Source organism: Ictidomys tridecemlineatus, chromosome 2 (assembly GCF_052094955.1).
Source record: "Ictidomys tridecemlineatus isolate mIctTri1 chromosome 2, mIctTri1.hap1, whole genome shotgun sequence".
NCBI classification, from domain to species: Eukaryota; Metazoa; Chordata; class Mammalia; order Rodentia; family Sciuridae; genus Ictidomys; species Ictidomys tridecemlineatus.
This window is the reverse complement of record NC_135478.1, coordinates 121,665,790-121,681,937: the sequence shown is the minus strand read 5'-3', so window position 1 is coordinate 121,681,937 and position 16,148 is coordinate 121,665,790. Positions and strand designations below refer to the sequence as shown.

Below are 16,148 nucleotides of genomic sequence, written 5' to 3'. Positions count from 1 at the left end.
GTGTTTGTTTGCTGTAGCACTGTTTTAAAATAAATTTTTCTTTGTTTACTGTAGTCCCTTTTTTCATATGATATTTTGTTCTGATGCTATCAGGTAATCAACAGCAATAATAACTATAGCTCCAACCCCCCTTCTTAGGATTATATTTGTTAAATTCAATTATATTAAGATAAAAATGATACATTTATATAACAGAGTAGAAGAAACATCCAACCCATATGAAACCCCTATGAAAAAGATACATACCTCAGAATTTGGGCTAGCTGAAAACAAAATATGATGTAGCAAAAAGTTGTGAATTCTTTAGTGAATAAAAGAAAACACTGTATAACTACTAAAAGAAAATTACAGTGGGAGGGCCTGAACAGGAAGTTTAGTGGATAAATTCTAAGATTCTTTTAATGCAAATACTATAACACCTATCCATTTTACTTCATTGTATAAAAATCATTTGATGTTCATTTTGTTTTCTAGATGTTAAATAAGTCCAGAAGGAAGATGGCTTTTGTCAGACCCAAAGTATAATCACATGCATCCTTTTTAATTTGTAAGAATGTATCATTAAATAATCTGGACTGTTTACATACTTTGCTCTGGGCCCTTCAGTAATGCTTATAAACACATTTTTAAAAACATTTGATCAAGAAAAAAGTGGGATAGAGAAATAAAACATTTCAAAGTTTTGAAAGATGAAAAAGTTAACAAAGGGGCAATTAAATCCTTTCTTATTTTTGTAAATTAATGTAAAAGATAAATCAAAAGTTTCTAGCTTAATTCAAGTGATATCAGAGAATTGAGAAAGCAGATAATGTAGCAAATGCTTCAGTGACACCTGTAATTTCTAAAACCATTAACATTTTTATTAAAATTGATTCAAATGAAATTTAATATAAATTAAATTATTTAACATAAATCAAATTATAATTTATTATGAATTAATTTCAATAATTTAATTTATTTCATTAATTAAATTACAAATTTAATTTATTTCATTAATTCATTTTATTAATTGTTTTTATTTATTAATTTAATAAAATTATGATTTTTTGGGGGGGCGGGGGGGTTGCTTTACATTCTTTCAATTAAATTCTACATTTAATTGCCAAGGAAGTCACAGGCATGAAAACCTCAAATCAAGTTTCCCCTGAATTAGGATGGACAGACGCTGCCCTTACAGGCACTTCTGGGCTGGGAGGGGGCGTTTGAGGGAGCTCAGTTCACAGATACTGCACACGCCCTGTACAGCACTTTGGAGGCATTTGGAGTTGCAAAATAGAATATACAAGTCCGTTTCACAAAATTCTAAAAATAAAATGTATCCTGGGCTATCAATAAAGCATGGAAAAAATCATATTAAAGGAAAATTATCAAGAAAATCCCTCCAGGGTAATGCTGCGAGTCCTAGTCAGGGAAGGGGGCCATGTGAAGAAACAGGGGGCAGGTGATCTAACTTGCCAGCTTGGCCTCCTCCATGCTCATGCTGCTCTTCCAGCTGCTGGCCATGGAGGCTCCCAGGGACACGGAGGACAGGAGTGGGTCAGTCACCCGGGCAGGAGAGAGGGTGTCCTCCATCAGAATCTCTTCCAACTTGGACCCCATCTTCTCGGAGATGCTGTAGGCCTGGACGCCCTCAGCCGCGGGCCCTAGGCTGCTGCTGAAGGCCAGGGTGCTATCTGTAAGGTCCAGGCTGGTGCACGCCAGGTCTGCCTGGTGCTGCAGGAGGTTCTGACTGCAGTTCTCCAGTACCAGCTCTTGCTTGATGATCTGGTTCACCAGATCCGGGGAGCAGAGACCCGTGGATGGAATGAGGGAGAGTCCGTGAGCCTGGGCCTGCATCTGGATTCTGAGCAGCAGTTGGCGTGCTCCAGCTTCTTCCACCGGCTCTCCAGCTCCTTGGCATGCTGCTGCTCTCGCTGCAGCTCCGGGAGGTAGTACATGGACGCCTTCAAGATGGTTCCCTTGTTCCAGCTCGAGTTGGGATCATTTGACTTGGGAATCAAAGTACCTAGTTCATTAATGCGGTCGTTTATGTTAATCTTCTTCGTTCAATCAGGTTGTGATTGTCCTCCTGCCTCTCCTTTGCCAGAGCTATCGCTTCCGACTCTGTGAGCTCCCGCTTGATGTTGGGGAGATTGGCAGGACAGGAATTTCTGATCCTGAGGTGGGGGGGAGTGGGGGGGGTGGCTGGGGTGTTGCAGGCCTTGGCTGCCTTAAAGGTGGATCAAGTTTCCAGAGACAGATAACGTGTTGTGTTTGCCATCTGCAAGGCGGGGTCCATCTAGCCCAGGATTTCCTCATTATAACTTGATTCCAGGTTAATGATGTCATCAAGGACATCATCCATCTGCAGCATGAAGCCCATGGTGTGCATTCATTCTGGGGCACTCACTCTTTACCTGTTTTGCTCTTCAAACTTATATAACCGCTCTTTGTCACAGTTGGAGTTAAGCGTGAGCAGGGCCATGGGGCTGTTGGGCGTGCTGCTTCCCAGCACCGGTGGCATGACGCAGTCACCCGGCTGGTTTGGACATGGCAAGCTCAGGATTTGGTTGGCATGTTTATTTGCTAAATTGGTAGAAAAGTACTGTTTTATCTGCTACCGCTGCGCTTCCTGTATGTGGTATTTGTGGGGTTTTCGAGGTGGGTCTGCACCTTAAGGACTTCCATGGGCACCTGGGTGGCAGAGAGAAGGGTTGTGGGTGCGCTGATGTTCATGGCTGGTGTCTGGCTCACGGGCACTCTCTGCTGCAGGAACTGGGCCACCTGCAGCTTTTGCTGCTGCTCTCTGCACTCCTGCTCCTGTATCTGTACAAGCCAGAGCTGCTGGCTTAGCAAGATGCCTGATGTCATACTGGAGGAGTTTACCAGAGGCTTGGAGGCCCCTGGATGCTCCACAGAACTGCTGCTCTTCAGGGGCTGACTTTTGAGTTCCTAGTAGGTTTTCGGCTCTTCCTGAAACTCCTCCCTGACTTCGAAATCCAGCATGATCCCAGATTCCCACTGCATGGCTCCAGCTTCAGAGGGCAGCGATGCTCTGAGCCAGGGCAGAGCAGGGCGCCCAGGGAGGTGGTGGCTGGTCCTGACATGCCCTGCAGAGCTCTGCGCAGCCCACCTGGCCAAGTTGGCCTCTATGAGTTTTTATTATGAATGGATATTGAATTTTGTCAAGTAATTTATGAATCAATTGATGTGGCCAGGTAGTTTTACTTCTTCAGATTTTTAGTAGACACATTATTTTTCATATATTGAAATTTTATATACCCAGGCTAAACTGCAATTAACCATTATGTATTATTTAATATGTTGATGGAATTTATTCTCTATTTTGTTGAAGATTTTTGCACATTTGTTTATCAAGGATATTGTTCTGTAGCCTTCTCTGCTAGTTAGCTTTTTCAAAATACCTAATGAGAACAACTTAAAAGAAGAATAGTTTACTTTAGGTTCATGATTTAGAGGTTCAGTTCACAGTTGGTCAACTCCATTGCTCTCGGCCTGAGGTGAGGCCTAGCATCATGGCAAAAGAGTAAGGCAGAGGACAGCTGCTTTCCTCATGGCAGCTAGGAAACAGAGAGGGGGCAGGGTAGGAAGCTTCAGGGAAGTTGCACCCTTCCAGGGCACACCTCCAGTGAACCACCTCCTGGAGCAAATTCCCACCTACCTACAGTTACCACTCAGTTATTGATTCAAAATAGGATGAAGTGATTCAGTGACAGCTCTCATGATCTCATCATTCCACCTCAATATCCCTGCATCAATCCAGGAGTTTGGGGGATACACCTCATTTTCCAAAAACTGAGTTCTGCCCCAGGTTCCCATAGATTCCCATTGATCAATCACTACCTATGTACAGGCACAGGTAGTGACCTGATCAATAGGAATCCTAAAGCTCAGGAAATGATGCTGTCAAATTAAAAAGCATGAGGTTAAAAAGAATCTGCATAGCTAAGGAAAGAGGAATGTGAAGAGAACACCTACAGAATGGGAGAAAATATTTGCTAGCTACTAGAATATATGAATAAGATCAAAAACTTTAACTCCAAAACATCAAATAACCCAATTAATAGATGGGAAAATGAATTAATCAGTCATTTCTTGGAAGAGGAAATACAAATGGCCAGCTAATACATGGAAAAAAAAAGAACTACACTGAGTTTTCATCTCACAACAGTCATAATGGCAGCCATCAAGGATATGAAGATAATAAATGCTGGAGAGAATGTGGGGGGAAAAGAGCACAGTTTATGCTCTTAAAAATGAAAGGACTGAAGAAAGAGGAGCCCCTCTCCCTGATGGCAGCAATGTCACACTGCATCCTGGTCACCCTGAGCCTCTGAGTGCCCCCTTCACTCTGCTGTGCCCACCATCTGGACCCTAGGGAGAACGTGACCTCCCTGGCCTGGGACCCTTCAGGACCAGCTGAGGTGATCAGACAGGCTGCCATGGGATTTGCCACCCTTGGCACCCGGGGTGAGGAGGGCGGCAGTGACTGCAGCTTGAGGAACAGCCGGCTGTCGGGCCGCCCTCCTAGAGCAGGTCCCTGCAGCACTGGCTGCAGCCTTAATTGGGAGCAGCTGTGTAATTGCTGCCATAAACAGTACTGTCCTGGTGGTGTGGCCAATTATGGAAGATGGACGATTAGGGAAACCCCACCGTCCCAACGTAGTAGAAGTACTGCCCAGAGGGGCACAGAAAGGAAGCACTCAGTTTCTTGTGGTGACAGGATCAGCACAAATGGAAAGAGGAAGGCGACCCCCAGCCAATTAACCACAAACCCTGGTCCGAAGACTGCCAGCAGGGTCGTCACCTCTGAAGTGAAGGGGCCAGAGTGTCACCATGACACATCTCTAGGAAAGGCTTGTGTGCTAGGCTCCACTCCCTGCCCCCTCACCTAGCCTCTGGGGGACTCACTGGAGATGGCTTAGAGACATGGATGAACATGAGTAAACAGGTCAATGACACGAGGATACTTCCACTTCTCAACAAATGGACAGAGCTGCGGCTTTCTTCCCTGTCCCCGTGGCCCACAGACATTCCATGGACAAAAATGGGCAGGCCCTGACAGATGAGAGAGGGCCCCTGGGAAGGACCTCAGGACCTAAGGGAAAAGGTGGTGGTCAGTCCCCTGGGCTCTCCTTTCTGTTTTCTATCTTAATCTTGGAGCTGAAGGAGCCAGAAAACGAGAATTCCCGATGAGCTCAGGCAGAGAAAGGAAGGAGGGAAGAAGAGGGAAAGGGAGGCAGAGGAGGGAGGCAGGGAGGACAAGGAAACCATCCTGATAAACATGGTCACTTAGAAAAGCAGACCTGGTGTGAAGACACCATAGACCAGAGGACTCCATGCCCATCCAACAGCCAAGTAAAATCCTGTGCCCACGCTAGACCCCCAGACCCAGTGCCCAGGTCCTACTTGCATGCTCACAGGACTGTAGCGAGGTGCCTCAACACCCCTACTGTGCTGGGGTCAGAGAAGGCCAGGTGTTTTCCGTCCTGAGACCTCCATCCTGCTGGCTGGTAACAAGCCACCATCCCTATCCCTTCCTAAAGCCTCCCTGGGAACTGCGCAGGAGGAGGTGACTGCAGCCCCCCCCAGCAGTAATGAGATATTCTCCCCATCTCTGCCTGCCCACTCAGGCCCTAGGGGGCAGTGAAGAATCCACTACTGCCCATGGTGATGGGGCCACCTTACCCCAGTGGTGAAGGCCTGTGGGGAACTGGGACTCCAACCCTTTTAGAGTTTGTATCTGGAATGTTCCTAAGGGCTGCTGGGTTGAGGGCTTAGTTTTCACTGGTGGCATTATTGGGAGCCATGGGAAGCCTCAGAGGGTGGGTTTAGCTGAAGTAATTAGGTCACTAGGGGTGTGGCCTTGACATGTGTAGGAACTTGGCATTGTCCCCCCCCCTACCTCTTTCTCATTCTCTCTCTCTCTCTCTCTCTCTCTCTCTCTCTCTCTCTCTCTCTCTCTCTCTCTCTCTCTCTCTCTCTCTCCTTCTTGAATGCCATGAGGTGAGCAGCTCTATTCTGTCACATGTGTCCCCACCATGGTTATTCTTCCTCCCCCTGGACCCCTGAAATGGGACCAAGTGACTATGGAACCATGAGCTAAAATAAATCTTTCCTCCTTAAGTTAATTTTCTGAGGGATTTTGTCAAAAGGAGAGAATGGTGACTGACACAAACCCCCACCAAACAGTTGAAATGTGACCTCCTTGGGTGTCAGCAGAGACAACCTGGGGTCGTGGGTCTCCCCTCAGGTGCTAGCAGAGGACAAGAGAAGCCATAGGACTCCCTCGCTGGGGTCCTGGACATCCACCTCTGCATGGCAGACACCAGGAAATATTCCCTTCTTTCCACACAAGGTGTGTCAAAGAAAGTCACTTAGGACAGGACGTGTGGACAAGACAAAGGGCTTCTGAGCTTAATGCCCCAAATTACAAGCCATAATGAAAATCACTTGCCAGAAAAAGAACCAGGAAGATCAAAAGACAACTGAAGAAAGGAAATCTGCAGGAGCCCAGGCAGAGAGGAAGGAGGTGCTGGACTGTTGGACTGAGATTTTAAAGCTGCTCTGATCCAAATGTTCCCGTGAGCAATTACCACCATGCTCCAGTTAACACAGACAAATAAGAAGCCTCGGCCAAGGAACAGTCTTAGCCGAAGTAGGAGATACAGCGAGGAATTAAATGGGAATTCAGAAGCGAAATCACAGTAGCAACAACAAAAACCTCACAGATGGGCACTCGATGGTAGATTGTAGAATGGTGGCGGGGGGGACAGAAGGACAAATGGGTGGGCTGGAGGAGAACAGCACCCATCACACAGCCAGAAAAGCAGAGGCTAACAGAGGAACCCAGAAATAACCACACTCTCGGGGCCCCAGGGGCTGTGTGAATGTCTAATGTCCTCAGAGCTCCGGGAGGAAAAGGGAGCGGGTCAGAGATAATTGCAGAAATGGCTGAAAACATCCTAAGTTTGCCAAGAGAAATAAAAACCTGCAAATTCAAGAAGTACACCTGTGGGCCCTTCTCCAAAGTTCCTCAGAGAGCCAGCCTCTCCTACCCACTGGCTTCACTACTGGCCACCACAGCCACCCGAGTTATTGCAGAGAAGCCCCACTCTCCTGTCCACACAGGAACCAGACAAGACTTTAAATACAGGACACCTGATCTCATTCCTCTCATGGGAACACCCATCGGGCTCTCATCCTATTCAGAATTAAACTCAGGTCCTCACAATGCAAAGCCCAGTCTGCCAGTCCCCAGCGTGCCCTCTCCACCCTGTAGTCTGTCACTGGTGCCCCTTTCCATCCCTGTGGTAGTACCCGACCTTGTCACTTGTCCCTGAACAGACCAGCCCCAGATGGCCTCCACCACTCACCTGGTCTCAGTTTTCTGCATTGTTGCTGCCTAATGGAAGACTTTGCTCTCTTGGTTTCATTAGTTCTCTGACTCGCCTAGTGGAAAATAAGCAACGGGAGAATAGAAACATTTCTCTTTTGTTTATTAGGTGACACCCAGAACAGATCCAGAGATCAGGCACCTAGTAAATACCTTTGAATAAATGAGTTGAAGATGACTGCTAAACCCGTGGACCACAGCTTGTCTCCACTTTTATCGAGTGAGGAATTCTCACGTGCTAAGTGCTGCATTACAAGTTCCCCCTCAGGGTCCCACACAGAAAGTGATAGTGTCATCTCCCTCACAAAGCTGCAGCAATTGAGAATTGGGAAGAAGAGCGAACAAGTTCACAAAGCTAAGAAGTGATATTAAGGCCAGGCATGGCTCTGAATCCCGAGTGGTGGCTTCTGCTCCTGGTGAAGCAGTGTCCCTCCCTGGCTCCTCAGCTTCCAGACATGGGTATGAAGTGTGGTTCGGTGGGCATTGCACATTAGACTGGGGAAGCATAGTGAATTTCATGGCGTGTTTACCTTTTCCTGCAGGCTTGACATTTTTCCATCAGTAATCTGATCCCTGGAGCCTCTTATAGACAACATTTATCAGAAGTTGCACCTCCAGCCACGAGATGCAAGTCTTCCAATGAAATCAGACACTTGTAAAAGGGCAAAACTTTTGGTGCACCTAATTCTAGAGAAGAAAGGCAGGGCAGGTGGTGTCACACGCCTGTGCATCTTGTGGCTGTCTTTGCTCAGCAATGGACCCCACATGCTGTGGTTGTCCCCCCAAGACTACACTGCCTAATGCTTCCCCAGCCTTCTCAGTTTTCTATACGTACCAGAGATGTCTGCACAGTGATGCTTTCTTCAGAAGGAATCTGTCCTTAGATTAAGGCACAACTGTGCCCTTGCAAAACAGCCAGCAAGAAAGTGTACAGGCCTTGGTCTAAAAGGTGAGCCTGAGATGGAAACATCAGTCTTGAACTAGACCGGCTAGACATCCCCCTCCAAACTCACAAGGCGTCTTCGCCCCTCCACCAACTGCAGTCCCACTTGGTGGTTCCCTGTGTCTGAAGCTCCAGTTGCCTTCACCAGGACCTCAACTCTGACATCTGTCACCTCAGGCTTCCCCAGCATGATGTCCAAGTTCCACCCTGTAGCAAGGCAACCTGGAGGGAGACCCACTAAGGCCCTAGTTCAAGGTCTTCCCTGAAGGCCTCATGGTCACATTAGTCATCCTGGACCTGTCCCAGGGGTCAAGAAAACTCTTCCCAAAAGGAACTCTAGAGAAGCGATCAAAGGATGCTGTGTGTGTCCGTGGTCAACTGCCCCTTGGTGGAAAGCTGGAGTCCCCTTGACCTCCCCCCAGTTGGTCTCTTGCTGGTCCTCCTTCCTTCCTGCTCCATTTCTGGTTTGTAGTCACACTTGCTGCCTGAGAATCACACTCTACAAACCAACCAACAAAAGTGTCAGGACACAAGTTTTGCCTCAAGATATTTTTTCAGCAACCAAATTCAGTTGATGAGTCAGAGCTCCCAAGGACAAGTGCTTGTCTTGTCTCAGAATCTTCTGAGTTGCAAATGTATTTTATGCTATTAAGTAATTATGTACTATGAATGTTATATAGTCCTTTTATCTCAGTCCTGGTCTGCTTTCTCCAGCCCAGGATTCACTGCAAAGGAAGTGTTGCCCAGGGTTTGCATGGCTCCTGTCTCACCTTTTGCACAGGGAGGCATATGACATAGTGGATTAGAGCAGAGGCTGTGTCCACAGGGCAGTCGGGACACAAAACGCAGTGTTTTCTAGAGAGAATTCTAGAACAGGAAGGGGGCACTGAGTAACTCTAATGAATCACGATTAAATACAAACTTTAGCTACTAATCACATCAACATTAGCAGAGAGATTTTGACCAATAAGCCACAGAGGTGTAAGATGTAAGATGTAGGAGGAAGGAGGCTGTGCATCTGGAAACTGTGTTGACTCTGTGCAACTTTTGTTCCAATCTAAAAATATTCTAAAGGCCAAAAATCACATTTTAAAATATGCAAATCTCAGATTTTAACAATCAATGGGTTATTGATTTCATATATCTGGTAGGCCTATCAGTCAGTGTTTGTTTCTATTTTTATTCCAAGTTATATTCTGTTCAACTCATTAATTCCACATTTATTTAGTAACTTAAATAAAATGAGCCACTGTATTCCTAGGGTATTGAGTATATTAAAATTTCTTCTTTCATGAATAAAAATTTATTAACTCACTTTCTGCTATAATTTTTCTCTGAAACTTAAAGAAATACTTAAATGTATTTTATGCTATTAAGTAATTATGTACAATGAATGTTATATAGTCATTTTATCCACACAACCAAGGCCAGGGATTGGAAATCTGGAATTACAGTAGTTAATATTAAGAGGGAATATCATCAAGTAAAATCTACTTCCATAATTTGTTTTCTGAATATGTTGCTCCTTTTCTACAAAGTAAAATTTGAGTTCTATGACTGAGCCCCAGCTATTATAAACTAATTTTTTATGTGTATCTAAGAAAGAGAAATGTCAGTGGCATGAATCTTCTGAGTTACAAATTTTAAGGCACAATATCCAACAAACCAAGCTGCTGGCTTTGGCAAAGGAGCCCCTCCCACATCATGCTCACCTGCTTTCCCAGATGGACAGAGTTTCTGTGGGTTTACCTTTCTTTCCTTTTTTTATTGGTATTGAAGATTGAACACAGGGGTACCTAACCATTGAGCCACATTCCCAGCCCCTAGTTTGGGGGGTTCTTTTCCCCCTTTAATTTTGAGAGTGTCTCACTAATTTGCTTAGGGCAATCTTCCTGCCTCAGCTTCCTCATCTTTTGGGATGACAGGCAAGGGCCACCCCGCCTCACTAGGTTTACCTTCTATAACTGGCAGGACAGAAGTCTGGGATAAAGATTGCCCAGGGAGGAGGGAGGTCACTTTGGAAGTCCAGACTGAATTGCTTATTCCACTCCTGCCTTGTAAACCCTTATCCACCAGGGTGTAAAAAGTACACCACGCCGCCCCCCCCGCCCCCACTCCCCACACACACTGGTGAGATTACAGTCTCAGCTGCCCATGTTAGGATTTCCCACCACCGGGGCTGCCTCCATATCTAGCACAGAAAAGAAAGAAGCCAACCTATGCTTCATAGGTCTTGATGGCATTGACTATTATTAGTCTCCATGGTTGACTTTTCTTTTATGATAGAAATAGCTCCAGAGGTAACTGAGTGCTACCTAATTCTGACATGCACAGCTGAAACAAGAGGGTGGGAGGAGACTATGCTGCTGTGCTCAGAGGCATTTTCTGCTTAAACAAAAGTACAAGCCACAAATGCATGGGATGAAATGCAGAGAGCTGTACAATTATGTGCACATTAATCCCGTAGGGTCTCATGGTCCATCCCACATGACAATTTCTCCCCTATTCCACTGGCCAGATTTAGTCACATGGCCCAACCTAGCTGCAAAGGAGCTGGGGACACGCAGGGTGAAGATAACATCTGCACCCATTGCACTGTCCCACCACACCCCCAGGCTGAAAGCCCTGTTACCAGAGTCCCCTGGGGAACTAAGACTCAACATTCAGGTTTATTTTATTTGTGAATCTTTTCCTGGAGTAACAAGGTGCTTCTATGCCAACCTGAGTCTGGGGACGGCTTACCTCCTCATGTGCTTCATCTCAGCTTGAAGAAAATAGAGCTAATGGTGCCTTGGAACAATGGACACTTCTCCAGGACCCCAGCTCTGGCAGACTACAGCATTCCTCAGTGATTTAAGTAAACAACAAAAAACATGAACAATGGCTTAAAGTAGTGAAGTTAATTTCTGCCTTTCCTCTCGGCTTTAGTTTTCCAAATGGAAAAAAATTAGTAAAATACAAACTATAACCTTGATCTTCAGGCACACATCTGCAAGTACAGTCTCCATTTACTGTCCATAATTATCTCCATTTCTTAGTCTTATCAGATACAAATAATGGGCAAGGCAAAAAGAAAAATAAATTTTAACTTTTCTTTCACCAGATGATTATGATTTCATACCAAACACTTTCCCACAAAGGCAATTCTGCAAACAGAATAAAAGAGAAACGTTTCCAATAACAGTTTTCCTATTTTTTTTTTCTTGCCTTTGAAATCCAGGTGCTGGAGGACATTTGAATCTGAGGTCAATCACACTTTTAGTCCCTGGTGATCCCAGCACCCTCACAGATCCCCTGTGTAGTTTAGTGTCTAATGTATTTTCTCCCTGTTCTTATGCCTGTCCAACAAACTGAAGTTACACCCAAGCAAATCCATTTGCTGCAAAGAGTTCTTGTTGGTAGGAGATTTGAAGACACAAGCAACCTGGTAGTTGTTTTTATCAAACATTATGCTTATAAGGTCTTTACCTAGAGTTTCTATATTACTGGGGACACCAAAACCATGGTCCCACGTGATGTAATGTTACCACTCACATCCTTCAAACACAAGTGACTTTTCAGCTGATTTTGATTGAGATCAGAAATATTATCTGTCAGGTGATGGCACCTGGGACATGCAATGAATATGTTTACCACAAGATTCTCTCCCACTGAGGACCGGGTTTATGTTCTTCCTGCCTTGCTGGGCCACTTCTCTAGGCTGAGTGTCGTGGTTGGTACTGATCTTCCCTACATTGTTTAATAATTACTAATCCAGGTTTGCATTTATTTCTGAGGGTGTTAGCATATTTACCACTGAGTAAATATTGGCCTGTATCTTATGTACTTCTACAACTCTACCCTTACCTACTGTAGCAGATAGTGCACAATGGACACCCACAGGATCCACCTGGGGTCTCTGATAAACCAGGAAGTCACACTGTCTCATCTGAAGAAGAAGCAGGCTAAAATGGCATGGATATCATTATTACTAACTGGAAGTAGTTTAAGAAAGTTGTATTCAGAATAAAATTGCTTATAAATGGTTAACTATATGTACTTGGCAAAACTAAGTCAATAAAGAAATCAGGAGATCAAAAAATTGAATGACTTTTACATTTTACAAAAATTATTCATATACATAAAACAATAGGATTTCAGAATTCAGAACTAATTTGTCAAAGCAAATGTTTCTCCTTTAAGAAATGATTAATCATCATGCTAAGCAGTATTTACTTTCCAACTACCCATAATATTGCAATGTCATTTCAAAAAAAAACATCATTTTTACCTTGAAGTAATAAACAATAACTGAAGACCTTTTTTTTTTCAGATCTCACTGAAAGATAAGTAAAACAGGAGGGGAAGTGTATGATGTCATGGGTCTGGCCTTACTTTGAAGGGTTCTCTGTTTGGTAGATACTCAAGTGAGAGAAGAAAAAGCAAATAATGAAGGAAGCAAGGACTTGCAATGCCACAGGGCATTCAAGCCCCTACATCAACACTGCCCAGTGTTTGGAGAGCTGGTGGCCTAGGGCATGCATGTCCATGTTTAGTTCCTAATTGTCAGCTGGCCTTATGCAAATTGCAATCTGCAATATTCCTTCCTTAAATGGCGAGGCCAATAACCACTTCCAGGAGGACGAGGGGGGTGGGGATGAGCTAATTTGTAGAAAAACATGCCTGCAGAGGGCATGCAGATGAGCTGTGTAGATGTTTTCCAAAGGAGGAGATGGCCACACGCACCTGAAAATTGAGTGTTAGCATAGCAGAATCTCTGCTTTCTAACTGCCACCATAAGCTGTTGCTACACCTTAAACGTCTCTGCAGAAAGATTGGGATAGACATCTGAGCAAATGTGAATGACCATATTAGGACCACAGTTTGAGGATTCCATCATTTATGATTAAGTAAAACGCTACATGGTTAAAAGCACCCATCTTCCCTGTGGCTGGGAATAAGAACTATTTCCTCCTTCTCTGCTGACCCACATTAGCTTATAAGTCATTATTTCTTCACCAAGAACATTTACCATGATGCTTCTTCATTTTTACTTTGTACTCATGTAAACTTGACTCTGAGGATTAAATGGAATGTTTATTAGAAATACAATATTTCCAATTATTGGGATTCCCCCTTCATTCTCTTTCATTTTCTTTAAGCTTAGGTTATAGTTTTAGAATAAATGATAGAAAAAGAACCACTTCACATGAGGCTAGTATATACTAAGAGGACATGTCCCTTGAGATCTATTCTACTAAAATTAGAAATAGTCTCTGGTGGGAGGTAGGATGCTTTGCAACATAACACTTTATGTATTTCAGATGCGCTGTTTAAGCTTTTTGTTTCTTTGTTTGCATTGCTTTTGAAAGCCCCATCTCTTCTCAGGCTCAACTTGCAAGCTGTTTTACACAAGCAGCTTGTGAACATTGGTGGAAATCTGTGGTGGCCTCAGAAGGACCCACAGGGAAGCTTTTATATCTTAACTGCTTCATTTCTTCCTTGGGAACTTGCAAGGAAACTTCGGTGGGAATAACAAGTTCTGCAAAAGCTAGTTTATGCACATATTTGGCAGGGGTGGCACAGTTTACCAGATTTCGTATCATCCATGGCAAGCAGGACATTTCCGTGCATGGTGTTTGCAGATGGTCCCAGGGCATGTTGTGCTTCTACACTGATTCTCCAGCTTCTGAGGACCATAGGGATGGTCCACATTGGAGCCAAGCATGGTCATTGGAGCCTCAACTCTTCCACTTCCAGCCACTAGAAGAGATTAAGGGGATCACTCTTGGGAATAGGCTCAGAGGTGAGAGGCGATGGGGTGACCTCCTGGTCAAGCTCCAGTCTCTGCCACAGTAAGCTCTGAGTTGAAGGGAAGATGATGCCCTCAGGCTTGGGCACTCCTGTGGCGCTGTGGAGTTCTGAAGAGGGTGCCAGGCTGACCAAAGCAGGTATCTTCTTACCTACCAAGGAACGAGGTGCCTTCTGAACTTCTCACAGCTAAAGGAGGAAGGAGGTCTGGGATGAACAGGTTTAAGAGGTGTCCTAGGCAGCACCTGAGGTGGTCAATGAAGAAGACATAAACTTGGACATGCTGTCAGCAGTGCAATGAGGATTTCAGATGTGAAAAATAAACAGGTTTATTTCCCTAAAAAGTACATTTCTAGATGTCAAATGTGTGTGTGTGGCATTTCTAGATATCAAATACATCTGTGCATGCATGCATTTACAAAAATGCACATATCTGCCTATCTCACATCTGGCGTGGGTGACAGAATGGATTTCCATCAGAGAGATGGGCTGGCTGCAAAATAAAAGCTATGAAAGTGGAACCACGAAATAGACACCAAAGACCAGAAATATAAATATATTTTAATTTTATTTTTTTATTCTAATTTGTTACATATGACAGCAGAATGCATTATAATTTATATTACACATATAGAGCACAATTTTTCATATCTCTGGTTTACACAAAGTACATTCATGCCATTTGTGTCTTCATACATGTACTCAGGGTAATGATGTCCGTCTCATTCAACCATCTTTTTACCCCCCTTGCCCCCTCCCTATTCCTCCCACCCCTTTGCCCTATCTAGAGTTTGTCTAATCTTCACATGCTCCCCTTCCATACCCCACTATGAATCAGCCTCCTTATATCAGGGAAAACATTCAGCATTTGGCTTTTTTGGGATTGACTAACTTCACTTAGCATTATATTCTCCAACTCCATCCATTTACCTGCAAATGTCATTCTTCTTCTCAGCAAAAGAAACAATCAATGAGGTGAATAGAGAGTCTACAGCTTAAGAGCAAATTTTTACAACTTGCACATTAGATAGAGCACTAATCTCCAGGATATATAAAGAACTCAAAAAGCTAAACAGCAAAATAACAAATAACCCAATCAACAAATGGACCAACGAACTGGACAGACACTTTTCAGAGGTGATATACAATCAATCAACAAAATATATGAAAAAATGTTCAACATCTCTAGCTATTAGAGAAATGCAAATCAAAACTACTCTAAGATTTCATCTCACTCCAGTCATAATGGCAACTATTAAGAATACAAACAACAATAAATGTTGGTGAGGATGTGGGGAAAAGGACACACTCATAAACTGCTGATGGGACTGCAAATGTTGCAGCCATTATGGAAAGCAGTATAGAAATTCCTTGGAAAACTAGGAATGGAACCACCATTTGACCCAGCTATCCCACTCCTTGGTCTATACCCAAAGGACTTAAAAACAGCATACTACAGGGACATAGTCACATCAATGTTTATTGCAGCACAATTCACAATAGCTAAACAGTGGAGCCAAACTAGATGCCCATCAGTAGATGAATGGATAAAGAAAATGTGGTATAGATACACCATGGAACATTACTCAGCAGTAAAAGAAATATATGTTAAATAGCAGGGATAGGTTAGGCTGACCAGAGGGATATGGCTTCTAACAAAGATGGAGCCCAGCTGGCTGTATTTATAGCAGTGCAGATAAAAGGGCTTGGTAGGTATAAGGTGGGAGAGGTCTTGTCTTCCTGCTTGCTTCTTCACAAAGAGCAGAGTACTGGTGGGGAGAAGCAGGCTGTATGGCTCTTGGCAGGACACTCCCTGGCTGTGCTTAGATGTGAAGGGTGAGCTCCAACAGGACATCACAGGAATCAGGCTTTCTCCGACCAGTGGAATTGGACTGGGAGTTCCCCAAATCAGGCTTCCCTGCCTAGTGGCTTAGACATTGCTTAGTTCCCACATGGCTCATGGATGGCTGCCCACCTGCCTGTGTTGTGGACACACACATACACATGCTTTTATGTGAC

At 44.3% G+C, this 16,148-nt stretch overlaps 1 protein-coding gene and 1 pseudogene across 1 annotated transcript in view; both read right to left on the bottom strand.

Moving 5' to 3' along the window:
- LOC144375324 (uncharacterized) overlaps positions 1-16,148 on the bottom strand; it is a 92,886-nt gene that overhangs the window by 34,740 nt on the left and 41,998 nt on the right. The gene's annotated exons all lie outside the window — the stretch shown is intronic.
- On the bottom strand, positions 1,062-10,420 carry LOC144375321 (microphthalmia-associated transcription factor pseudogene; annotated as a pseudogene).